Source organism: Lissotriton vulgaris, chromosome 4_1 (assembly GCF_964263255.1).
Source record: "Lissotriton vulgaris chromosome 4_1, aLisVul1.2, whole genome shotgun sequence".
Lineage (NCBI taxonomy): Eukaryota > Metazoa > Chordata > Amphibia > Caudata > Salamandridae > Lissotriton > Lissotriton vulgaris.
This window is the reverse complement of record NC_141691.1, coordinates 519,655,647-519,678,345: the sequence shown is the minus strand read 5'-3', so window position 1 is coordinate 519,678,345 and position 22,699 is coordinate 519,655,647. Positions and strand designations below refer to the sequence as shown.

The 22,699-nt window shown below is 52.6% G+C and overlaps 30 non-coding genes across 30 annotated transcripts; 11 read left to right on the top strand and 19 right to left on the bottom strand.

Moving 5' to 3' along the window:
• Positions 1 to 999: 999 nt before the first annotated feature.
• TRNAE-CUC (transfer RNA glutamic acid (anticodon CUC)) lies at positions 1,000 to 1,071 on the bottom strand. Its single transcript has one exon. It is a non-coding gene; the product is annotated as a tRNA-Glu (tRNA).
• Positions 1,072 to 1,689: 618 nt separating this feature from the next.
• TRNAE-UUC (transfer RNA glutamic acid (anticodon UUC)) lies at positions 1,690 to 1,761 on the bottom strand. Its single transcript has one exon. It is a non-coding gene; the product is annotated as a tRNA-Glu (tRNA).
• Positions 1,762 to 2,004: 243 nt separating this feature from the next.
• Positions 2,005 to 2,087, top strand: TRNAL-UAA (transfer RNA leucine (anticodon UAA)). Its single transcript has one exon. It is a non-coding gene; the product is annotated as a tRNA-Leu (tRNA).
• Positions 2,088 to 3,169: 1,082 nt separating this feature from the next.
• On the bottom strand, positions 3,170 to 3,241 carry TRNAE-CUC (transfer RNA glutamic acid (anticodon CUC)). The gene has a single exon. It is a non-coding gene; the product is annotated as a tRNA-Glu (tRNA).
• A 618-nt stretch (positions 3,242 to 3,859) lies between these two features.
• Positions 3,860 to 3,931, bottom strand: TRNAE-UUC (transfer RNA glutamic acid (anticodon UUC)). Its single transcript has one exon. It is a non-coding gene; the product is annotated as a tRNA-Glu (tRNA).
• Positions 3,932 to 4,174: 243 nt separating this feature from the next.
• Positions 4,175 to 4,257, top strand: TRNAL-UAA (transfer RNA leucine (anticodon UAA)). Its single transcript has one exon. It is a non-coding gene; the product is annotated as a tRNA-Leu (tRNA).
• A 1,082-nt stretch (positions 4,258 to 5,339) lies between these two features.
• On the bottom strand, positions 5,340 to 5,411 carry TRNAE-CUC (transfer RNA glutamic acid (anticodon CUC)). Its single transcript has one exon. It is a non-coding gene; the product is annotated as a tRNA-Glu (tRNA).
• A 618-nt stretch (positions 5,412 to 6,029) lies between these two features.
• TRNAE-UUC (transfer RNA glutamic acid (anticodon UUC)) lies at positions 6,030 to 6,101 on the bottom strand. Its single transcript has one exon. It is a non-coding gene; the product is annotated as a tRNA-Glu (tRNA).
• A 243-nt stretch (positions 6,102 to 6,344) lies between these two features.
• On the top strand, positions 6,345 to 6,427 carry TRNAL-UAA (transfer RNA leucine (anticodon UAA)). The gene has a single exon. It is a non-coding gene; the product is annotated as a tRNA-Leu (tRNA).
• Positions 6,428 to 7,509: 1,082 nt separating this feature from the next.
• On the bottom strand, positions 7,510 to 7,581 carry TRNAE-CUC (transfer RNA glutamic acid (anticodon CUC)). Its single transcript has one exon. It is a non-coding gene; the product is annotated as a tRNA-Glu (tRNA).
• Positions 7,582 to 8,199: 618 nt separating this feature from the next.
• TRNAE-UUC (transfer RNA glutamic acid (anticodon UUC)) lies at positions 8,200 to 8,271 on the bottom strand. Its single transcript has one exon. It is a non-coding gene; the product is annotated as a tRNA-Glu (tRNA).
• A 243-nt stretch (positions 8,272 to 8,514) lies between these two features.
• TRNAL-UAA (transfer RNA leucine (anticodon UAA)) lies at positions 8,515 to 8,597 on the top strand. Its single transcript has one exon. It is a non-coding gene; the product is annotated as a tRNA-Leu (tRNA).
• A 1,093-nt stretch (positions 8,598 to 9,690) lies between these two features.
• TRNAE-UUC (transfer RNA glutamic acid (anticodon UUC)) lies at positions 9,691 to 9,762 on the bottom strand. Its single transcript has one exon. It is a non-coding gene; the product is annotated as a tRNA-Glu (tRNA).
• Positions 9,763 to 10,005: 243 nt separating this feature from the next.
• TRNAL-UAA (transfer RNA leucine (anticodon UAA)) lies at positions 10,006 to 10,088 on the top strand. The gene has a single exon. It is a non-coding gene; the product is annotated as a tRNA-Leu (tRNA).
• A 1,094-nt stretch (positions 10,089 to 11,182) lies between these two features.
• Positions 11,183 to 11,254, bottom strand: TRNAE-CUC (transfer RNA glutamic acid (anticodon CUC)). The gene has a single exon. It is a non-coding gene; the product is annotated as a tRNA-Glu (tRNA).
• Positions 11,255 to 11,872: 618 nt separating this feature from the next.
• TRNAE-UUC (transfer RNA glutamic acid (anticodon UUC)) lies at positions 11,873 to 11,944 on the bottom strand. The gene has a single exon. It is a non-coding gene; the product is annotated as a tRNA-Glu (tRNA).
• Positions 11,945 to 12,187: 243 nt separating this feature from the next.
• Positions 12,188 to 12,270, top strand: TRNAL-UAA (transfer RNA leucine (anticodon UAA)). The gene has a single exon. It is a non-coding gene; the product is annotated as a tRNA-Leu (tRNA).
• Positions 12,271 to 13,352: 1,082 nt separating this feature from the next.
• TRNAE-CUC (transfer RNA glutamic acid (anticodon CUC)) lies at positions 13,353 to 13,424 on the bottom strand. Its single transcript has one exon. It is a non-coding gene; the product is annotated as a tRNA-Glu (tRNA).
• A 618-nt stretch (positions 13,425 to 14,042) lies between these two features.
• On the bottom strand, positions 14,043 to 14,114 carry TRNAE-UUC (transfer RNA glutamic acid (anticodon UUC)). Its single transcript has one exon. It is a non-coding gene; the product is annotated as a tRNA-Glu (tRNA).
• Positions 14,115 to 14,357: 243 nt separating this feature from the next.
• TRNAL-UAA (transfer RNA leucine (anticodon UAA)) lies at positions 14,358 to 14,440 on the top strand. Its single transcript has one exon. It is a non-coding gene; the product is annotated as a tRNA-Leu (tRNA).
• Positions 14,441 to 15,533: 1,093 nt separating this feature from the next.
• TRNAE-UUC (transfer RNA glutamic acid (anticodon UUC)) lies at positions 15,534 to 15,605 on the bottom strand. The gene has a single exon. It is a non-coding gene; the product is annotated as a tRNA-Glu (tRNA).
• Positions 15,606 to 15,848: 243 nt separating this feature from the next.
• TRNAL-UAA (transfer RNA leucine (anticodon UAA)) lies at positions 15,849 to 15,931 on the top strand. The gene has a single exon. It is a non-coding gene; the product is annotated as a tRNA-Leu (tRNA).
• A 1,094-nt stretch (positions 15,932 to 17,025) lies between these two features.
• TRNAE-CUC (transfer RNA glutamic acid (anticodon CUC)) lies at positions 17,026 to 17,097 on the bottom strand. Its single transcript has one exon. It is a non-coding gene; the product is annotated as a tRNA-Glu (tRNA).
• A 618-nt stretch (positions 17,098 to 17,715) lies between these two features.
• Positions 17,716 to 17,787, bottom strand: TRNAE-UUC (transfer RNA glutamic acid (anticodon UUC)). The gene has a single exon. It is a non-coding gene; the product is annotated as a tRNA-Glu (tRNA).
• A 243-nt stretch (positions 17,788 to 18,030) lies between these two features.
• TRNAL-UAA (transfer RNA leucine (anticodon UAA)) lies at positions 18,031 to 18,113 on the top strand. The gene has a single exon. It is a non-coding gene; the product is annotated as a tRNA-Leu (tRNA).
• A 1,082-nt stretch (positions 18,114 to 19,195) lies between these two features.
• On the bottom strand, positions 19,196 to 19,267 carry TRNAE-UUC (transfer RNA glutamic acid (anticodon UUC)). The gene has a single exon. It is a non-coding gene; the product is annotated as a tRNA-Glu (tRNA).
• A 243-nt stretch (positions 19,268 to 19,510) lies between these two features.
• TRNAL-UAA (transfer RNA leucine (anticodon UAA)) lies at positions 19,511 to 19,593 on the top strand. The gene has a single exon. It is a non-coding gene; the product is annotated as a tRNA-Leu (tRNA).
• Positions 19,594 to 20,687: 1,094 nt separating this feature from the next.
• Positions 20,688 to 20,759, bottom strand: TRNAE-CUC (transfer RNA glutamic acid (anticodon CUC)). Its single transcript has one exon. It is a non-coding gene; the product is annotated as a tRNA-Glu (tRNA).
• A 618-nt stretch (positions 20,760 to 21,377) lies between these two features.
• Positions 21,378 to 21,449, bottom strand: TRNAE-UUC (transfer RNA glutamic acid (anticodon UUC)). The gene has a single exon. It is a non-coding gene; the product is annotated as a tRNA-Glu (tRNA).
• Positions 21,450 to 21,692: 243 nt separating this feature from the next.
• On the top strand, positions 21,693 to 21,775 carry TRNAL-UAA (transfer RNA leucine (anticodon UAA)). Its single transcript has one exon. It is a non-coding gene; the product is annotated as a tRNA-Leu (tRNA).
• Positions 21,776 to 22,699: the final 924 nt, after the last annotated feature.

Below are 22,699 nucleotides of genomic sequence, written 5' to 3'. Positions count from 1 at the left end.
CCCCAACGGTCCCCATTCAAGCCTCAGGTGTGGAGTCTGCTGCTACTCTTCCACCAGCATGGATGCTTCCCAGAGCAATGAAGTGCCATCTACACAGAGCCCCTGCCTAGAGAAATACACCTCCTATGTCTTTTTCCACTATAGGGAGTAGGAGAAACTGATTGCTTCCTGGGCAACATGGGTCTGCCGCTAGAATTTGCAGATTTCTCCCCTTTTTTTGATTTACGCCTACAGGCTCTCCCTTCCCAGTGGAGCAGGATCTGCTGATGCAGGCCCGGCTGGCTCAAACGTGCAAAGGGTTCTCCACAGGCCTCTGGGAAAGAAATTGAGCAGAGTTTCCTGCCCCGCCTCCTCTCGCCTTCCGAACGGGCAATGCCCTGACGGGTCCCCCACAACCTATCCTGCCCATGCCCACACCCCTGTATATGAGGGTGACCCATGTCCCTCACCCTCCATGCTCGAATGGAAGGCCTGTGTGTCCTGAGGGGAGCACCAGACAGGCATCTCTCAGGCCAGGCAGACACCTGCAGTACCTGTTAAGCTCCAAAGCCTGTACATTCCCAAGATGCAACAGGTCACTATGCAAATCAGGCAGCCCTTGCCACACCCTCCCCGCCTCTGGCCTCTGCCGCTTTCCGTACGTGCAGCTCAGCTTTTTCTTACCCAGAGGCAGACTTCCGTTTTAGCAAACAGGTGGGTTGCAGTGGGTCCAGGACGCCATTTGGAGACAAAGCCTGCGGCCCAGTCAAAGGAGGACTACCTGCCACAGGCCATGGGGTCAGAAGCCTACAAAAGGAAGCGCGCCTCGGAATACAGGATCTCACTTGCTCAAGAGCCTTGCCTCCCACCATGGGAAGCAGCTCTAAAGGAACCTTGCGAAAATCATATTTTGAGCGATACTGCGTCATGCTAGGCAAATTGTGAGTCAGAAAAGCAACTTCATTTTGAGAAGCCCTGACCTACGGGAAGGAAAAGCTTTCAAGGTCAGAAGAGGGACTTTTCCCTGACCGGGAATCGAACCCAGGCCGCGGCGGTGAGAGCGCCGAATCCTAACCACTAGACCACCAGGGAGCCCAGAGCCGTGCAGCAAAAGTTCATACACTGCTCTCCGAGTGACAAAGCTCATGGGGGCTGAAAACATATTTTATTCTACAGCAAATATGAATCGGAACTTAATCCTCATGATGCCACCAGACTGCCTGTCACTTCCAGGCACAGGCCATCCTCTCCCCCTTGCTACTGAACCGATGAATTCCTGCACAATCAGGATCCCCGGGAAAACACAAGAGGGACACCTAGTGGCTGCTGATGGCGCACAGACAGCTGGTACACCTTCTCTCACCTATCTCGTTATTCAGCTTGCTGGAAGAATACATTGCGCTTAAGCGATTCAAGAGTGCAAAGGAGAAGAGTGCTCCAAAGTAGATGTATGCATCACAGCAGGGTTTTCCAGCAATTTACCTTTCTGTTGAGCTGGTACTGCACTTCACGCCAACATAGAGCACCTGACTGGGTGGGGGACTGCGTGCGCACAAAGGTGGCTTAGGTCAATGGGGGCAAAGCAACCTGGGGCACAGGAGAACAAGCCCCATTCCTCCGCTTTCATCTATTGGGAGGGGTGCCTTTTTAAAGACCTTCTTTTAAAAAAGATACACAGACAAATTAAGCAATCTATGCTTTAGAGGGATCTTCCCTGACCGGGAATCGAACCCGGGCCGCGGCGGTGAAAGCGCCGAATCCTAGCCACTAGACCACCAGGGAGTAGATGCTCTAGTGTGCCTGCCTTGCTCACCCCCTTATTGTGACTAAGCTAACTCCAATATAAAAATTAACGGTAAGGTCCGAGTGGGAGAAAGTTAGGTGTCACACAGTGTGTTTGTTATAAGCAATTACTTTTAACCTCCTGCAAAAGCCTTTTAACTCTGCAATCACCTCTTGCTGGACAGCTGGTGCTACAGCAGCAAGCATAAAAAGGGAGTTGAAGAAAGTAAATCCTTGGGTCTCACCAGGGTGGCCGAGTGGTTAAGGCGTTGGACTTAAGATCCAATGGACGTTTGTCCGCATGGGCTCGAGCCCCATTCCTGGTATGGGTTTTCAGCAGGTTTGTAGGAACGTGCAGATGCTTTTGAAAAGCATTTTCCTCCGCCCTCCTCGGCCTCCCACTGCCCCTCCCCAACGGTCCCCATTCAAGCCTCAGGTGTGGAGTCTGCTGCTACTCTTCCACCAGCATGGATGCTTCCCAGAGCAATGAAGTGCCATCTACACAGAGCCCCTGCCTAGAGAAATACACCTCCTATGTCTTTTTCCACTATAGGGAGTAGGAGAAACTGATTGCTTCCTGGGCAACATGGGTCTGCCGCTAGAATTTGCAGATTTCTCCCCTTTTTTTGATTTACGCCTACAGGCTCTCCCTTCCCAGTGGAGCAGGATCTGCTGATGCAGGCCCGGCTGGCTCAAACGTGCAAAGGGTTCTCCACAGGCCTCTGGGAAAGAAATTGAGCAGAGTTTCCTGCCCCGCCTCCTCTCGCCTTCCGAACGGGCAATGCCCTGACGGGTCCCCCACAACCTATCCTGCCCATGCCCACACCCCTGTATATGAGGGTGACCCATGTCCCTCACCCTCCATGCTCGAATGGAAGGCCTGTGTGTCCTGAGGGGAGCACCAGACAGGCATCTCTCAGGCCAGGCAGACACCTGCAGTACCTGTTAAGCTCCAAAGCCTGTACATTCCCAAGATGCAACAGGTCACTATGCAAATCAGGCAGCCCTTGCCACACCCTCCCCGCCTCTGGCCTCTGCCGCTTTCCGTACGTGCAGCTCAGCTTTTTCTTACCCAGAGGCAGACTTCCGTTTTAGCAAACAGGTGGGTTGCAGTGGGTCCAGGACGCCATTTGGAGACAAAGCCTGCGGCCCAGTCAAAGGAGGACTACCTGCCACAGGCCATGGGGTCAGAAGCCTACAAAAGGAAGCGCGCCTCGGAATACAGGATCTCACTTGCTCAAGAGCCTTGCCTCCCACCATGGGAAGCAGCTCTAAAGGAACCTTGCGAAAATCATATTTTGAGCGATACTGCGTCATGCTAGGCAAATTGTGAGTCAGAAAAGCAACTTCATTTTGAGAAGCCCTGACCTACGGGAAGGAAAAGCTTTCAAGGTCAGAAGAGGGACTTTTCCCTGACCGGGAATCGAACCCAGGCCGCGGCGGTGAGAGCGCCGAATCCTAACCACTAGACCACCAGGGAGCCCAGAGCCGTGCAGCAAAAGTTCATACACTGCTCTCCGAGTGACAAAGCTCATGGGGGCTGAAAACATATTTTATTCTACAGCAAATATGAATCGGAACTTAATCCTCATGATGCCACCAGACTGCCTGTCACTTCCAGGCACAGGCCATCCTCTCCCCCTTGCTACTGAACCGATGAATTCCTGCACAATCAGGATCCCCGGGAAAACACAAGAGGGACACCTAGTGGCTGCTGATGGCGCACAGACAGCTGGTACACCTTCTCTCACCTATCTCGTTATTCAGCTTGCTGGAAGAATACATTGCGCTTAAGCGATTCAAGAGTGCAAAGGAGAAGAGTGCTCCAAAGTAGATGTATGCATCACAGCAGGGTTTTCCAGCAATTTACCTTTCTGTTGAGCTGGTACTGCACTTCACGCCAACATAGAGCACCTGACTGGGTGGGGGACTGCGTGCGCACAAAGGTGGCTTAGGTCAATGGGGGCAAAGCAACCTGGGGCACAGGAGAACAAGCCCCATTCCTCCGCTTTCATCTATTGGGAGGGGTGCCTTTTTAAAGACCTTCTTTTAAAAAAGATACACAGACAAATTAAGCAATCTATGCTTTAGAGGGATCTTCCCTGACCGGGAATCGAACCCGGGCCGCGGCGGTGAAAGCGCCGAATCCTAGCCACTAGACCACCAGGGAGTAGATGCTCTAGTGTGCCTGCCTTGCTCACCCCCTTATTGTGACTAAGCTAACTCCAATATAAAAATTAACGGTAAGGTCCGAGTGGGAGAAAGTTAGGTGTCACACAGTGTGTTTGTTATAAGCAATTACTTTTAACCTCCTGCAAAAGCCTTTTAACTCTGCAATCACCTCTTGCTGGACAGCTGGTGCTACAGCAGCAAGCATAAAAAGGGAGTTGAAGAAAGTAAATCCTTGGGTCTCACCAGGGTGGCCGAGTGGTTAAGGCGTTGGACTTAAGATCCAATGGACGTTTGTCCGCATGGGCTCGAGCCCCATTCCTGGTATGGGTTTTCAGCAGGTTTGTAGGAACGTGCAGATGCTTTTGAAAAGCATTTTCCTCCGCCCTCCTCGGCCTCCCACTGCCCCTCCCCAACGGTCCCCATTCAAGCCTCAGGTGTGGAGTCTGCTGCTACTCTTCCACCAGCATGGATGCTTCCCAGAGCAATGAAGTGCCATCTACACAGAGCCCCTGCCTAGAGAAATACACCTCCTATGTCTTTTTCCACTATAGGGAGTAGGAGAAACTGATTGCTTCCTGGGCAACATGGGTCTGCCGCTAGAATTTGCAGATTTCTCCCCTTTTTTTGATTTACGCCTACAGGCTCTCCCTTCCCAGTGGAGCAGGATCTGCTGATGCAGGCCCGGCTGGCTCAAACGTGCAAAGGGTTCTCCACAGGCCTCTGGGAAAGAAATTGAGCAGAGTTTCCTGCCCCGCCTCCTCTCGCCTTCCGAACGGGCAATGCCCTGACGGGTCCCCCACAACCTATCCTGCCCATGCCCACACCCCTGTATATGAGGGTGACCCATGTCCCTCACCCTCCATGCTCGAATGGAAGGCCTGTGTGTCCTGAGGGGAGCACCAGACAGGCATCTCTCAGGCCAGGCAGACACCTGCAGTACCTGTTAAGCTCCAAAGCCTGTACATTCCCAAGATGCAACAGGTCACTATGCAAATCAGGCAGCCCTTGCCACACCCTCCCCGCCTCTGGCCTCTGCCGCTTTCCGTACGTGCAGCTCAGCTTTTTCTTACCCAGAGGCAGACTTCCGTTTTAGCAAACAGGTGGGTTGCAGTGGGTCCAGGACGCCATTTGGAGACAAAGCCTGCGGCCCAGTCAAAGGAGGACTACCTGCCACAGGCCATGGGGTCAGAAGCCTACAAAAGGAAGCGCGCCTCGGAATACAGGATCTCACTTGCTCAAGAGCCTTGCCTCCCACCATGGGAAGCAGCTCTAAAGGAACCTTGCGAAAATCATATTTTGAGCGATACTGCGTCATGCTAGGCAAATTGTGAGTCAGAAAAGCAACTTCATTTTGAGAAGCCCTGACCTACGGGAAGGAAAAGCTTTCAAGGTCAGAAGAGGGACTTTTCCCTGACCGGGAATCGAACCCAGGCCGCGGCGGTGAGAGCGCCGAATCCTAACCACTAGACCACCAGGGAGCCCAGAGCCGTGCAGCAAAAGTTCATACACTGCTCTCCGAGTGACAAAGCTCATGGGGGCTGAAAACATATTTTATTCTACAGCAAATATGAATCGGAACTTAATCCTCATGATGCCACCAGACTGCCTGTCACTTCCAGGCACAGGCCATCCTCTCCCCCTTGCTACTGAACCGATGAATTCCTGCACAATCAGGATCCCCGGGAAAACACAAGAGGGACACCTAGTGGCTGCTGATGGCGCACAGACAGCTGGTACACCTTCTCTCACCTATCTCGTTATTCAGCTTGCTGGAAGAATACATTGCGCTTAAGCGATTCAAGAGTGCAAAGGAGAAGAGTGCTCCAAAGTAGATGTATGCATCACAGCAGGGTTTTCCAGCAATTTACCTTTCTGTTGAGCTGGTACTGCACTTCACGCCAACATAGAGCACCTGACTGGGTGGGGGACTGCGTGCGCACAAAGGTGGCTTAGGTCAATGGGGGCAAAGCAACCTGGGGCACAGGAGAACAAGCCCCATTCCTCCGCTTTCATCTATTGGGAGGGGTGCCTTTTTAAAGACCTTCTTTTAAAAAAGATACACAGACAAATTAAGCAATCTATGCTTTAGAGGGATCTTCCCTGACCGGGAATCGAACCCGGGCCGCGGCGGTGAAAGCGCCGAATCCTAGCCACTAGACCACCAGGGAGTAGATGCTCTAGTGTGCCTGCCTTGCTCACCCCCTTATTGTGACTAAGCTAACTCCAATATAAAAATTAACGGTAAGGTCCGAGTGGGAGAAAGTTAGGTGTCACACAGTGTGTTTGTTATAAGCAATTACTTTTAACCTCCTGCAAAAGCCTTTTAACTCTGCAATCACCTCTTGCTGGACAGCTGGTGCTACAGCAGCAAGCATAAAAAGGGAGTTGAAGAAAGTAAATCCTTGGGTCTCACCAGGGTGGCCGAGTGGTTAAGGCGTTGGACTTAAGATCCAATGGACGTTTGTCCGCATGGGCTCGAGCCCCATTCCTGGTATGGGTTTTCAGCAGGTTTGTAGGAACGTGCAGATGCTTTTGAAAAGCATTTTCCTCCGCCCTCCTCGGCCTCCCACTGCCCCTCCCCAACGGTCCCCATTCAAGCCTCAGGTGTGGAGTCTGCTGCTACTCTTCCACCAGCATGGATGCTTCCCAGAGCAATGAAGTGCCATCTACACAGAGCCCCTGCCTAGAGAAATACACCTCCTATGTCTTTTTCCACTATAGGGAGTAGGAGAAACTGATTGCTTCCTGGGCAACATGGGTCTGCCGCTAGAATTTGCAGATTTCTCCCCTTTTTTTGATTTACGCCTACAGGCTCTCCCTTCCCAGTGGAGCAGGATCTGCTGATGCAGGCCCGGCTGGCTCAAACGTGCAAAGGGTTCTCCACAGGCCTCTGGGAAAGAAATTGAGCAGAGTTTCCTGCCCCGCCTCCTCTCGCCTTCCGAACGGGCAATGCCCTGACGGGTCCCCCACAACCTATCCTGCCCATGCCCACACCCCTGTATATGAGGGTGACCCATGTCCCTCACCCTCCATGCTCGAATGGAAGGCCTGTGTGTCCTGAGGGGAGCACCAGACAGGCATCTCTCAGGCCAGGCAGACACCTGCAGTACCTGTTAAGCTCCAAAGCCTGTACATTCCCAAGATGCAACAGGTCACTATGCAAATCAGGCAGCCCTTGCCACACCCTCCCCGCCTCTGGCCTCTGCCGCTTTCCGTACGTGCAGCTCAGCTTTTTCTTACCCAGAGGCAGACTTCCGTTTTAGCAAACAGGTGGGTTGCAGTGGGTCCAGGACGCCATTTGGAGACAAAGCCTGCGGCCCAGTCAAAGGAGGACTACCTGCCACAGGCCATGGGGTCAGAAGCCTACAAAAGGAAGCGCGCCTCGGAATACAGGATCTCACTTGCTCAAGAGCCTTGCCTCCCACCATGGGAAGCAGCTCTAAAGGAACCTTGCGAAAATCATATTTTGAGCGATACTGCGTCATGCTAGGCAAATTGTGAGTCAGAAAAGCAACTTCATTTTGAGAAGCCCTGACCTACGGGAAGGAAAAGCTTTCAAGGTCAGAAGAGGGACTTTTCCCTGACCGGGAATCGAACCCAGGCCGCGGCGGTGAGAGCGCCGAATCCTAACCACTAGACCACCAGGGAGCCCAGAGCCGTGCAGCAAAAGTTCATACACTGCTCTCCGAGTGACAAAGCTCATGGGGGCTGAAAACATATTTTATTCTACAGCAAATATGAATCGGAACTTAATCCTCATGATGCCACCAGACTGCCTGTCACTTCCAGGCACAGGCCATCCTCTCCCCCTTGCTACTGAACCGATGAATTCCTGCACAATCAGGATCCCCGGGAAAACACAAGAGGGACACCTAGTGGCTGCTGATGGCGCACAGACAGCTGGTACACCTTCTCTCACCTATCTCGTTATTCAGCTTGCTGGAAGAATACATTGCGCTTAAGCGATTCAAGAGTGCAAAGGAGAAGAGTGCTCCAAAGTAGATGTATGCATCACAGCAGGGTTTTCCAGCAATTTACCTTTCTGTTGAGCTGGTACTGCACTTCACGCCAACATAGAGCACCTGACTGGGTGGGGGACTGCGTGCGCACAAAGGTGGCTTAGGTCAATGGGGGCAAAGCAACCTGGGGCACAGGAGAACAAGCCCCATTCCTCCGCTTTCATCTATTGGGAGGGGTGCCTTTTTAAAGACCTTCTTTTAAAAAAGATACACAGACAAATTAAGCAATCTATGCTTTAGAGGGATCTTCCCTGACCGGGAATCGAACCCGGGCCGCGGCGGTGAAAGCGCCGAATCCTAGCCACTAGACCACCAGGGAGTAGATGCTCTAGTGTGCCTGCCTTGCTCACCCCCTTATTGTGACTAAGCTAACTCCAATATAAAAATTAACGGTAAGGTCCGAGTGGGAGAAAGTTAGGTGTCACACAGTGTGTTTGTTATAAGCAATTACTTTTAACCTCCTGCAAAAGCCTTTTAACTCTGCAATCACCTCTTGCTGGACAGCTGGTGCTACAGCAGCAAGCATAAAAAGGGAGTTGAAGAAAGTAAATCCTTGGGTCTCACCAGGGTGGCCGAGTGGTTAAGGCGTTGGACTTAAGATCCAATGGACGTTTGTCCGCATGGGCTCGAGCCCCATTCCTGGTATGGGTTTTCAGCAGGTTTGTAGGAACGTGCAGATGCTTTTGAAAAGCATTTTCCTCCGCCCTCCTCGGCCTCCCACTGCCCCTCCCCAACGGTCCCCATTCAAGCCTCAGGTGTGGAGTCTGCTGCTACTCTTCCACCAGCATGGATGCTTCCCAGAGCAATGAAGTGCCATCTACACAGAGCCCCTGCCTAGAGAAATACACCTCCTATGTCTTTTTCCACTATAGGGAGTAGGAGAAAGGGATTGCTTCCTGGGCAACATGGGTCTGCCGCTAGAATTTGCAGATTTCTCCCCTTTTTTTGATTTACGCCTACAGGCTCTCCCTTCCCAGTGGAGCAGGATCTGCTGATGCAGGCCCGGCTGGCTCAAACGTGCAAAGGGTTCTCCACAGGCCTCTGGGAAAGAAATTGAGCAGAGTTTCCTGCCCCGCCTCCTCTCGCCTTCCGAATGGGCTTCCAAACGGGCAATGCCCTGACGGGTCCCCCACAACCTATCCTGCCCATGCCCACACCCCTGTATATGAGGGTGACCCATGTCCCTCACCCTTCATGCTCGAATGGAAGGCCTGTGTGTCCTGAGGGGAGCACCAGACAGGCATCTCTCAGGCCAGGCAGACACCTGCAGTACCTGTTAAGCTCCAAAGCCTGTACATTCCCAAGATGCAACAGGTCACTATGCAAATCAGGCAGCCCTTGCCACACCCTCCCCGCCTCTGGCCTCTGCCGCTTTCCGTACGTGCAGCTCAGCTTTTTCTTACCCAGAGGCAGACTTCCGTTTTAGCAAACAGGTGGGTTGCAGTGGGTCCAGGACGCCATTTGGAGACAAAGCCTGCGGCCCAGTCAAAGGAGGACTACCTGCCACAGGCCATGGGGTCAGAAGCCTACAAAAGGAAGCGCGCCTCGGAATACAGGATCTCACTTGCTCAAGAGCCTTGCCTCCCACCATGGGAAGCAGCTCTAAAGGAACCTTGCGAAAATCATATTTTGAGCGATACTGCGTCATGCTAGGCAAATTGTGAGTCAGAAAAGCAACTTCATTTTGAGAAGCCCTGACCTACGGGAAGGAAAAGCTTCAAGGTCAGAAGAGGGACTTTTCCCTGACCGGGAATCGAACCCGGGCCGCGGCGGTGAAAGCGCCGAATCCTAGCCACTAGACCACCAGGGAGTAGATGCTCTAGTGTGCCTGCCTTGCTCACCCCCTTATTGTGACTAAGCTAACTCCAATATAAAAATTAACGGTAAGGTCTGAGTGGGAGAAAGTTAGGTGTCACACAGTGTGTTTGTTATAAGCAATTACTTTTAACCTCCTGCAAAAGCCTTTTAACTCTGCAATCACCTCTTGCTGGACAGCTGGTGCTACAGCAGCAAGCATAAAAAGGGAGTTGAAGAAAGTAAATCCTTGGGTCTCACCAGGGTGGCCGAGTGGTTAAGGCGTTGGACTTAAGATCCAATGGACGTTTGTCCGCATGGGCTCGAGCCCCATTCCTGGTATGGGTTTTCAGCAGGTTTGTAGGAACGTGCAGATGCTTTTGAAAAGCATTTTCCTCCGCCCTCCTCGGCCTCCCACTGCCCCTCCCCAACGGTCCCCATTCAAGCCTCAGGTGTGGAGTCTGCTGCTACTCTTCCACCAGCATGGATGCTTCCCAGAGCAATGAAGTGCCATCTACACAGAGCCCCTGCCTAGAGAAATACACCTCCTATGTCTTTTTCCACTATAGGGAGTAGGAGAAAGGGATTGCTTCCTGGGCAACATGGGTCTGCCGCTAGAATTTGCAGATTTCTCCCCTTTTTTTGATTTACGCCTACAGGCTCTCCCTTCCCAGTGGAGCAGGATCTGCTGATGCAGGCCCGGCTGGCTCAAACGTGCAAAGGGTTCTCCACAGGCCTCTGGGAAAGAAATTGAGCAGAGTTTCCTGCCCCGCCTCCTCTCGCCTTCCGAACGGGCTTCCAAACGGGCAATGCCCTGACGGGTCCCCCACAACCTATCCTGCCCATGCCCACACCCCTGTATATGAGGGTGACCCATGTCCCTCACCCTTCATGCTCGAATGGAAGGCCTGTGTGTCCTGAGGGGAGCACCAGACAGGCATCTCTCAGGCCAGGCAGACACCTGCAGTACCTGTTAAGCTCCAAAGCCTGTACATTCCCAAGATGCAACAGGTCACTATGCAAATCAGGCAGCCCTTGCCACACCCTCCCCGCCTCTGGCCTGTGCCGCTTTCCGTACGTGCAGCTCAGCTTTTTCTTACCCAGAGGCAGACTTCCGTTTTAGCAAACAGGTGGGTTGCAGTGGGTCCAGGACGCCATTTGGAGACAAAGCCTGCGGCCCAGTCAAAGGAGGACTACCTGCCACAGGCCATGGGGTCAGAAGCCTACAAAAGGAAGCGCGCCTCGGAATACAGGATCTCACTTGCTCAAGAGCCTTGCCTCCCACCATGGGAAGCAGCTCTAAAGGAACCTTGCGAAAATCATATTTTGAGCGATACTGCGTCATGCTAGGCAAATTGTGAGTCAGAAAAGCAACTTCATTTTGAGAAGCCCTGACCTACGGGAAGGAAAAGCTTTCAAGGTCAGAAGAGGGACTTTTCCCTGACCGGGAATCGAACCCAGGCCGCGGCGGTGAGAGCGCCGAATCCTAACCACTAGACCACCAGGGAGCCCAGAGCCGTGCAGCAAAAGTTCATACACTGCTCTCCGAGTGACAAAGCTCATGGGGGCTGAAAACATATTTTATTCTACAGCAAATATGAATCGGAACTTAATCCTCATGATGCCACCAGACTGCCTGTCACTTCCAGGCACAGGCCATCCTCTCCCCCTTGCTACTGAACCGATGAATTCCTGCACAATCAGGATCCCCGGGAAAACACAAGAGGGACACCTAGTGGCTGCTGATGGCGCACAGACAGCTGGTACACCTTCTCTCACCTATCTCGTTATTCAGCTTGCTGGAAGAATACATTGCGCTTAAGCGATTCAAGAGTGCAAAGGAGAAGAGTGCTCCAAAGTAGATGTATGCATCACAGCAGGGTTTTCCAGCAATTTACCTTTCTGTTGAGCTGGTACTGCACTTCACGCCAACATAGAGCACCTGACTGGGTGGGGGACTGCGTGCGCACAAAGGTGGCTTAGGTCAATGGGGGCAAAGCAACCTGGGGCACAGGAGAACAAGCCCCATTCCTCCGCTTTCATCTATTGGGAGGGGTGCCTTTTTAAAGACCTTCTTTTAAAAAAGATACACAGACAAATTAAGCAATCTATGCTTTAGAGGGATCTTCCCTGACCGGGAATCGAACCCGGGCCGCGGCGGTGAAAGCGCCGAATCCTAGCCACTAGACCACCAGGGAGTAGATGCTCTAGTGTGCCTGCCTTGCTCACCCCCTTATTGTGACTAAGCTAACTCCAATATAAAAATTAACGGTAAGGTCCGAGTGGGAGAAAGTTAGGTGTCACACAGTGTGTTTGTTATAAGCAATTACTTTTAACCTCCTGCAAAAGCCTTTTAACTCTGCAATCACCTCTTGCTGGACAGCTGGTGCTACAGCAGCAAGCATAAAAAGGGAGTTGAAGAAAGTAAATCCTTGGGTCTCACCAGGGTGGCCGAGTGGTTAAGGCGTTGGACTTAAGATCCAATGGACGTTTGTCCGCATGGGCTCGAGCCCCATTCCTGGTATGGGTTTTCAGCAGGGTTGTAGGAACGTGCAGATGCTTTTGAAAAGCATTTTCCACCGCCCTCCTCGGCCTCCCACTGCCCCTCCCCAACGGTCCCCATTCAAGCCTCAGGTGTGGAGTCTGCTGCTACTCTTCCACCAGCATGGATGCTTCCCAGAGCAATGAAGTGCCATCTACACAGAGCCCCTGCCTAGAGAAATACACCTCCTATGTCTTTTTCCACTATAGGGAGTAGGAGAAACTGATTGCTTCCTGGGCAACATGGGTCTGCCGCTAGAATTTGCAGATTTCTCCCCTTTTTTTGATTTACGCCTACAGGCTCTCCCTTCCCAGTGGAGCAGGATCTGCTGATGCAGGCCCGGCTGGCTCAAACGTGCAAAGGGTTCTCCACAGGCCTCTGGGAAAGAAATTGAGCAGAGTTTCCTGCCCCGCCTCCTCTCGCCTTCCGAACGGGCAATGCCCTGACGGGTCCCCCACAACCTATCCTGCCCATGCCCACACCCCTGTATATGAGGGTGACCCATGTCCCTCACCCTCCATGCTCGAATGGAAGGCCTGTGTGTCCTGAGGGGAGCACCAGACAGGCATCTCTCAGGCCAGGCAGACACCTGCAGTACCTGTTAAGCTCCAAAGCCTGTACATTCCCAAGATGCAACAGGTCACTATGCAAATCAGGCAGCCCTTGCCACACCCTCCCCGCCTCTGGCCTCTGCCGCTTTCCGTACGTGCAGCTCAGCTTTTTCTTACCCAGAGGCAGACTTCCGTTTTAGCAAACAGGTGGGTTGCAGTGGGTCCAGGACGCCATTTGGAGACAAAGCCTGCGGCCCAGTCAAAGGAGGACTACCTGCCACAGGCCATGGGGTCAGAAGCCTACAAAAGGAAGCGCGCCTCGGAATACAGGATCTCACTTGCTCAAGAGCCTTGCCTCCCACCATGGGAAGCAGCTCTAAAGGAACCTTGCGAAAATCATATTTTGAGCGATACTGCGTCATGCTAGGCAAATTGTGAGTCAGAAAAGCAACTTCATTTTGAGAAGCCCTGACCTACGGGAAGGAAAAGCTTTCAAGGTCAGAAGAGGGACTTTTCCCTGACCGGGAATCGAACCCAGGCCGCGGCGGTGAGAGCGCCGAATCCTAACCACTAGACCACCAGGGAGCCCAGAGCCGTGCAGCAAAAGTTCATACACTGCTCTCCGAGTGACAAAGCTCATGGGGGCTGAAAACATATTTTATTCTACAGCAAATATGAATCGGAACTTAATCCTCATGATGCCACCAGACTGCCTGTCACTTCCAGGCACAGGCCATCCTCTCCCCCTTGCTACTGAACCGATGAATTCCTGCACAATCAGGATCCCCGGGAAAACACAAGAGGGACACCTAGTGGCTGCTGATGGCGCACAGACAGCTGGTACACCTTCTCTCACCTATCTCGTTATTCAGCTTGCTGGAAGAATACATTGCGCTTAAGCGATTCAAGAGTGCAAAGGAGAAGAGTGCTCCAAAGTAGATGTATGCATCACAGCAGGGTTTTCCAGCAATTTACCTTTCTGTTGAGCTGGTACTGCACTTCACGCCAACATAGAGCACCTGACTGGGTGGGGGACTGCGTGCGCACAAAGGTGGCTTAGGTCAATGGGGGCAAAGCAACCTGGGGCACAGGAGAACAAGCCCCATTCCTCCGCTTTCATCTATTGGGAGGGGTGCCTTTTTAAAGACCTTCTTTTAAAAAAGATACACAGACAAATTAAGCAATCTATGCTTTAGAGGGATCTTCCCTGACCGGGAATCGAACCCGGGCCGCGGCGGTGAAAGCGCCGAATCCTAGCCACTAGACCACCAGGGAGTAGATGCTCTAGTGTGCCTGCCTTGCTCACCCCCTTATTGTGACTAAGCTAACTCCAATATAAAAATTAACGGTAAGGTCCGAGTGGGAGAAAGTTAGGTGTCACACAGTGTGTTTGTTATAAGCAATTACTTTTAACCTCCTGCAAAAGCCTTTTAACTCTGCAATCACCTCTTGCTGGACAGCTGGTGCTACAGCAGCAAGCATAAAAAGGGAGTTGAAGAAAGTAAATCCTTGGGTCTCACCAGGGTGGCCGAGTGGTTAAGGCGTTGGACTTAAGATCCAATGGACGTTTGTCCGCATGGGCTCGAGCCCCATTCCTGGTATGGGTTTTCAGCAGGTTTGTAGGAACGTGCAGATGCTTTTGAAAAGCATTTTCCTCCGCCCTCCTCGGCCTCCCACTGCCCCTCCCCAACGGTCCCCATTCAAGCCTCAGGTGTGGAGTCTGCTGCTACTCTTCCACCAGCATGGATGCTTCCCAGAGCAATGAAGTGCCATCTACACAGAGCCCCTGCCTAGAGAAATACACCTCCTATGTCTTTTTCCACTATAGGGAGTAGGAGAAAGGGATTGCTTCCTGGGCAACATGGGTCTGCCGCTAGAATTTGCAGATTTCTCCCCTTTTTTTGATTTACGCCTACAGGCTCTCCCTTCCCAGTGGAGCAGGATCTGCTGATGCAGGCCCGGCTGGCTCAAACGTGCAAAGGGTTCTCCACAGGCCTCTGGGAAAGAAATTGAGCAGAGTTTCCTGCCCCGCCTCCTCTCGCCTTCCGAATGGGCTTCCAAACGGGCAATGCCCTGACGGGTCCCCCACAACCTATCCTGCCCATGCCCACACCCCTGTATATGAGGGTGACCCATGTCCCTCACCCTTCATGCTCGAATGGAAGGCCTGTGTGTCCTGAGGGGAGCACCAGACAGGCATCTCTCAGGCCAGGCAGACACCTGCAGTACCTGTTAAGCTCCAAAGCCTGTACATTCCCAAGATGCAACAGGTCACTATGCAAATCAGGCAGCCCTTGCCACACCCTCCCCGCCTCTGGCCTCTGCCGCTTTCCGTACGTGCAGCTCAGCTTTTTCTTACCCAGAGGCAGACTTCCGTTTTAGCAAACAGGTGGGTTGCAGTGGGTCCAGGACGCCATTTGGAGACAAAGCCTGCGGCCCAGTCAAAGGAGGACTACCTGCCACAGGCCATGGGGTCAGAAGCCTACAAAAGGAAGCGCGCCTCGGAATACAGGATCTCACTTGCTCAAGAGCCTTGCCTCCCACCATGGGAAGCAGCTCTAAAGGAACCTTGCGAAAATCATATTTTGAGCGATACTGCGTCATGCTAGGCAAATTGTGAGTCAGAAAAGCAACTTCATTTTGAGAAGCCCTGACCTACGGGAAGGAAAAGCTTCAAGGTCAGAAGAGGGACTTTTCCCTGACCGGGAATCGAACCCGGGCCGCGGCGGTGAAAGCGCCGAATCCTAGCCACTAGACCACCAGGGAGTAGATGCTCTAGTGTGCCTGCCTTGCTCACCCCCTTATTGTGACTAAGCTAACTCCAATATAAAAATTAACGGTAAGGTCTGAGTGGGAGAAAGTTAGGTGTCACACAGTGTGTTTGTTATAAGCAATTACTTTTAACCTCCTGCAAAAGCCTTTTAACTCTGCAATCACCTCTTGCTGGACAGCTGGTGCTACAGCAGCAAGCATAAAAAGGGAGTTGAAGAAAGTAAATCCTTGGGTCTCACCAGGGTGGCCGAGTGGTTAAGGCGTTGGACTTAAGATCCAATGGACGTTTGTCCGCATGGGCTCGAGCCCCATTCCTGGTATGGGTTTTCAGCAGGTTTGTAGGAACGTGCAGATGCTTTTGAAAAGCATTTTCCTCCGCCCTCCTCGGCCTCCCACTGCCCCTCCCCAACGGTCCCCATTCAAGCCTCAGGTGTGGAGTCTGCTGCTACTCTTCCACCAGCATGGATGCTTCCCAGAGCAATGAAGTGCCATCTACACAGAGCCCCTGCCTAGAGAAATACACCTCCTATGTCTTTTTCCACTATAGGGAGTAGGAGAAAGGGATTGCTTCCTGGGCAACATGGGTCTGCCGCTAGAATTTGCAGATTTCTCCCCTTTTTTTGATTTACGCCTACAGGCTCTCCCTTCCCAGTGGAGCAGGATCTGCTGATGCAGGCCCGGCTGGCTCAAACGTGCAAAGGGTTCTCCACAGGCCTCTGGGAAAGAAATTGAGCAGAGTTTCCTGCCCCGCCTCCTCTCGCCTTCCGAACGGGCTTCCAAACGGGCAATGCCCTGACGGGTCCCCCACAACCTATCCTGCCCATGCCCACACCCCTGTATATGAGGGTGACCCATGTCCCTCACCCTTCATGCTCGAATGGAAGGCCTGTGTGTCCTGAGGGGAGCACCAGACAGGCATCTCTCAGGCCAGGCAGACACCTGCAGTACCTGTTAAGCTCCAAAGCCTGTACATTCCCAAGATGCAACAGGTCACTATGCAAATCAGGCAGCCCTTGCCACACCCTCCCCGCCTCTGGCCTGTGCCGCTTTCCGTACGTGCAGCTCAGCTTTTTCTTACCCAGAGGCAGACTTCCGTTTTAGCAAACAGGTGGGTTGCAGTGGGTCCAGGACGCCATTTGGAGACAAAGCCTGCGGCCCAGTCAAAGGAGGACTACCTGCCACAGGCCATGGGGTCAGAAGCCTACAAAAGGAAGCGCGCCTCGGAATACAGGATCTCACTTGCTCAAGAGCCTTGCCTCCCACCATGGGAAGCAGCTCTAAAGGAACCTTGCGAAAATCATATTTTGAGCGATACTGCGTCATGCTAGGCAAATTGTGAGTCAGAAAAGCAACTTCATTTTGAGAAGCCCTGACCTACGGGAAGGAAAAGCTTTCAAGGTCAGAAGAGGGACTTTTCCCTGACCGGGAATCGAACCCAGGCCGCGGCGGTGAGAGCGCCGAATCCTAACCACTAGACCACCAGGGAGCCCAGAGCCGTGCAGCAAAAGTTCATACACTGCTCTCCGAGTGACAAAGCTCATGGGGGCTGAAAACATATTTTATTCTACAGCAAATATGAATCGGAACTTAATCCTCATGATGCCACCAGACTGCCTGTCACTTCCAGGCACAGGCCATCCTCTCCCCCTTGCTACTGAACCGATGAATTCCTGCACAATCAGGATCCCCGGGAAAACACAAGAGGGACACCTAGTGGCTGCTGATGGCGCACAGACAGCTGGTACACCTTCTCTCACCTATCTCGTTATTCAGCTTGCTGGAAGAATACATTGCGCTTAAGCGATTCAAGAGTGCAAAGGAGAAGAGTGCTCCAAAGTAGATGTATGCATCACAGCAGGGTTTTCCAGCAATTTACCTTTCTGTTGAGCTGGTACTGCACTTCACGCCAACATAGAGCACCTGACTGGGTGGGGGACTGCGTGCGCACAAAGGTGGCTTAGGTCAATGGGGGCAAAGCAACCTGGGGCACAGGAGAACAAGCCCCATTCCTCCGCTTTCATCTATTGGGAGGGGTGCCTTTTTAAAGACCTTCTTTTAAAAAAGATACACAGACAAATTAAGCAATCTATGCTTTAGAGGGATCTTCCCTGACCGGGAATCGAACCCGGGCCGCGGCGGTGAAAGCGCCGAATCCTAGCCACTAGACCACCAGGGAGTAGATGCTCTAGTGTGCCTGCCTTGCTCACCCCCTTATTGTGACTAAGCTAACTCCAATATAAAAATTAACGGTAAGGTCCGAGTGGGAGAAAGTTAGGTGTCACACAGTGTGTTTGTTATAAGCAATTACTTTTAACCTCCTGCAAAAGCCTTTTAACTCTGCAATCACCTCTTGCTGGACAGCTGGTGCTACAGCAGCAAGCATAAAAAGGGAGTTGAAGAAAGTAAATCCTTGGGTCTCACCAGGGTGGCCGAGTGGTTAAGGCGTTGGACTTAAGATCCAATGGACGTTTGTCCGCATGGGCTCGAGCCCCATTCCTGGTATGGGTTTTCAGCAGGGTTGTAGGAACGTGCAGATGCTTTTGAAAAGCATTTTCCACCGCCCTCCTCGGCCTCCCACTGCCCCTCCCCAACGGTCCCCATTCAAGCCTCAGGTGTGGAGTCTGCTGCTACTCTTCCACCAGCATGGATGCTTCCCAGAGCAATGAAGTGCCATCTACACAGAGCCCCTGCCTAGAGAAATACACCTCCTATGTCTTTTTCCACTATAGGGAGTAGGAGAAACTGATTGCTTCCTGGGCAACATGGGTCTGCCGCTAGAATTTGCAGATTTCTCCCCTTTTTTTGATTTACGCCTACAGGCTCTCCCTTCCCAGTGGAGCAGGATCTGCTGATGCAGGCCCGGCTGGCTCAAACGTGCAAAGGGTTCTCCACAGGCCTCTGGGAAAGAAATTGAGCAGAGTTTCCTGCCCCGCCTCCTCTCGCCTTCCGAACGGGCAATGCCCTGACGGGTCCCCCACAACCTATCCTGCCCATGCCCACACCCCTGTATATGAGGGTGACCCATGTCCCTCACCCTCCATGCTCGAATGGAAGGCCTGTGTGTCCTGAGGGGAGCACCAGACAGGCATCTCTCAGGCCAGGCAGACACCTGCAGTACCTGTTAAGCTCCAAAGCCTGTACATTCCCAAGATGCAACAGGTCACTATGCAAATCAGGCAGCCCTTGCCACACCCTCCCCGCCTCTGGCCTCTGCCGCTTTCCGTACGTGCAGCTCAGCTTTTTCTTACCCAGAGGCAGACTTCCGTTTTAGCAAACAGGTGGGTTGCAGTGGGTCCAGGACGCCATTTGGAGACAAAGCCTGCGGCCCAGTCAAAGGAGGACTACCTGCCACAGGCCATGGGGTCAGAAGCCTACAAAAGGAAGCGCGCCTCGGAATACAGGATCTCACTTGCTCAAGAGCCTTGCCTCCCACCATGGGAAGCAGCTCTAAAGGAACCTTGCGAAAATCATATTTTGAGCGATACTGCGTCATGCTAGGCAAATTGTGAGTCAGAAAAGCAACTTCATTTTGAGAAGCCCTGACCTACGGGAAGGAAAAGCTTTCAAGGTCAGAAGAGGGACTTTTCCCTGACCGGGAATCGAACCCGGGCCGCGGCGGTGAAAGCGCCGAATCCTAGCCACTAGACCACCAGGGAGTAGATGCTCTAGTGTGCCTGCCTTGCTCACCCCCTTATTGTGACTAAGCTAACTCCAATATAAAAATTAACGGTAAGGTCCGAGTGGGAGAAAGTTAGGTGTCACACAGTGTGTTTGTTATAAGCAATTACTTTTAACCTCCTGCAAAAGCCTTTTAACTCTGCAATCACCTCTTGCTGGACAGCTGGTGCTACAGCAGCAAGCATAAAAAGGGAGTTGAAGAAAGTAAATCCTTGGGTCTCACCAGGGTGGCCGAGTGGTTAAGGCGTTGGACTTAAGATCCAATGGACGTTTGTCCGCATGGGCTCGAGCCCCATTCCTGGTATGGGTTTTCAGCAGGTTTGTAGGAACGTGCAGATGCTTTTGAAAAGCATTTTCCTCCGCCCTCCTCGGCCTCCCACTGCCCCTCCCCAACGGTCCCCATTCAAGCCTCAGGTGTGGAGTCTGCTGCTACTCTTCCACCAGCATGGATGCTTCCCAGAGCAATGAAGTGCCATCTACACAGAGCCCCTGCCTAGAGAAATACACCTCCTATGTCTTTTTCCACTATAGGGAGTAGGAGAAAGGGATTGCTTCCTGGGCAACATGGGTCTGCCGCTAGAATTTGCAGATTTCTCCCCTTTTTTTGATTTACGCCTACAGGCTCTCCCTTCCCAGTGGAGCAGGATCTGCTGATGCAGACCCGGCTGGCTCAAACGTGCAAAGGGTTCTCCACAGGCCTCTGGGAAAGAAATTGAGCAGAGTTTCCTGCCCCGCCTCCTCTCGCCTTCCGAACGGGCTTCCAAACGGGCAATGCCCTGACGGGTCCCCCACAACCTATCCTGCCCATGCCCACACCCCTGTATATGAGGGTGACCCATGTCCCTCACCCTTCATGCTCGAATGGAAGGCCTGTGTGTCCTGAGGGGAGCACCAGACAGGCATCTCTCAGGCCAGGCAGACACCTGCAGTACCTGTTAAGCTCCAAAGCCTGTACATTCCCAAGATGCAACAGGTCACTATGCAAATCAGGCAGCCCTTGCCACACCCTCCCCGCCTCTGGCCTCTGCCGCTTTCCGTACGTGCAGCTCAGCTTTTTCTTACCCAGAGGCAGACTTCCGTTTTAGCAAACAGGTGGGTTGCAGTGGGTCCAGGACGCCATTTGGAGACAAAGCCTGCGGCCCAGTCAAAGGAGGACTACCTGCCACAGGCCATGGGGTCAGAAGCCTACAAAAGGAAGCGCGCCTCGGAATACAGGATCTCACTTGCTCAAGAGCCTTGCCTCCCACCATGGGAAGCAGCTCTAAAGGAACCTTGCGAAAATCATATTTTGAGCGATACTGCGTCATGCTAGGCAAATTGTGAGTCAGAAAAGCAACTTCATTTTGAGAAGCCCTGACCTACGGGAAGGAAAAGCTTTCAAGGTCAGAAGAGGGACTTTTCCCTGACCGGGAATCGAACCCAGGCCGCGGCGGTGAGAGCGCCGAATCCTAACCACTAGACCACCAGGGAGCCCAGAGCCGTGCAGCAAAAGTTCATACACTGCTCTCCGAGTGACAAAGCTCATGGGGGCTGAAAACATATTTTATTCTACAGCAAATATGAATCGGAACTTAATCCTCATGATGCCACCAGACTGCCTGTCACTTCCAGGCACAGGCCATCCTCTCCCCCTTGCTACTGAACCGATGAATTCCTGCACAATCAGGATCCCCGGGAAAACACAAGAGGGACACCTAGTGGCTGCTGATGGCGCACAGACAGCTGGTACACCTTCTCTCACCTATCTCGTTATTCAGCTTGCTGGAAGAATACATTGCGCTTAAGCGATTCAAGAGTGCAAAGGAGAAGAGTGCTCCAAAGTAGATGTATGCATCACAGCAGGGTTTTCCAGCAATTTACCTTTCTGTTGAGCTGGTACTGCACTTCACGCCAACATAGAGCACCTGACTGGGTGGGGGACTGCGTGCGCACAAAGGTGGCTTAGGTCAATGGGGGCAAAGCAACCTGGGGCACAGGAGAACAAGCCCCATTCCTCCGCTTTCATCTATTGGGAGGGGTGCCTTTTTAAAGACCTTCTTTTAAAAAAGATACACAGACAAATTAAGCAATCTATGCTTTAGAGGGATCTTCCCTGACCGGGAATCGAACCCGGGCCGCGGCGGTGAAAGCGCCGAATCCTAGCCACTAGACCACCAGGGAGTAGATGCTCTAGTGTGCCTGCCTTGCTCACCCCCTTATTGTGACTAAGCTAACTCCAATATAAAAATTAACGGTAAGGTCCGAGTGGGAGAAAGTTAGGTGTCACACAGTGTGTTTGTTATAAGCAATTACTTTTAACCTCCTGCAAAAGCCTTTTAACTCTGCAATCACCTCTTGCTGGACAGCTGGTGCTACAGCAGCAAGCATAAAAAGGGAGTTGAAGAAAGTAAATCCTTGGGTCTCACCAGGGTGGCCGAGTGGTTAAGGCGTTGGACTTAAGATCCAATGGACGTTTGTCCGCATGGGCTCGAGCCCCATTCCTGGTATGGGTTTTCAGCAGGTTTGTAGGAACGTGCAGATGCTTTTGAAAAGCATTTTCCTCCGCCCTCCTCGGCCTCCCACTGCCCCTCCCCAACGGTCCCCATTCAAGCCTCAGGTGTGGAGTCTGCTGCTACTCTTCCACCAGCATGGATGCTTCCCAGAGCAATGAAGTGCCATCTACACAGAGCCCCTGCCTAGAGAAATACACCTCCTATGTCTTTTTCCACTATAGGGAGTAGGAGAAACTGATTGCTTCCTGGGCAACATGGGTCTGCCGCTAGAATTTGCAGATTTCTCCCCTTTTTTTGATTTACGCCTACAGGCTCTCCCTTCCCAGTGGAGCAGGATCTGCTGATGCAGGCCCGGCTGGCTCAAACGTGCAAAGGGTTCTCCACAGGCCTCTGGGAAAGAAATTGAGCAGAGTTTCCTGCCCCGCCTCCTCTCGCCTTCCGAACGGGCAATGCCCTGACGGGTCCCCCACAACCTATCCTGCCCATGCCCACACCCCTGTATATGAGGGTGACCCATGTCCCTCACCCTCCATGCTCGAATGGAAGGCCTGTGTGTCCTGAGGGGAGCACCAGACAGGCATCTCTCAGGCCAGGCAGACACCTGCAGTACCTGTTAAGCTCCAAAGCCTGTACATTCCCAAGATGCAACAGGTCACTATGCAAATCAGGCAGCCCTTGCCACACCCTCCCCGCCTCTGGCCTCTGCCGCTTTCCGTACGTGCAGCTCAGCTTTTTCTTACCCAGAGGCAGACTTCCGTTTTAGCAAACAGGTGGGTTGCAGTGGGTCCAGGACGCCATTTGGAGACAAAGCCTGCGGCCCAGTCAAAGGAGGACTACCTGCCACAGGCCATGGGGTCAGAAGCCTACAAAAGGAAGCGCGCCTCGGAATACAGGATCTCACTTGCTCAAGAGCCTTGC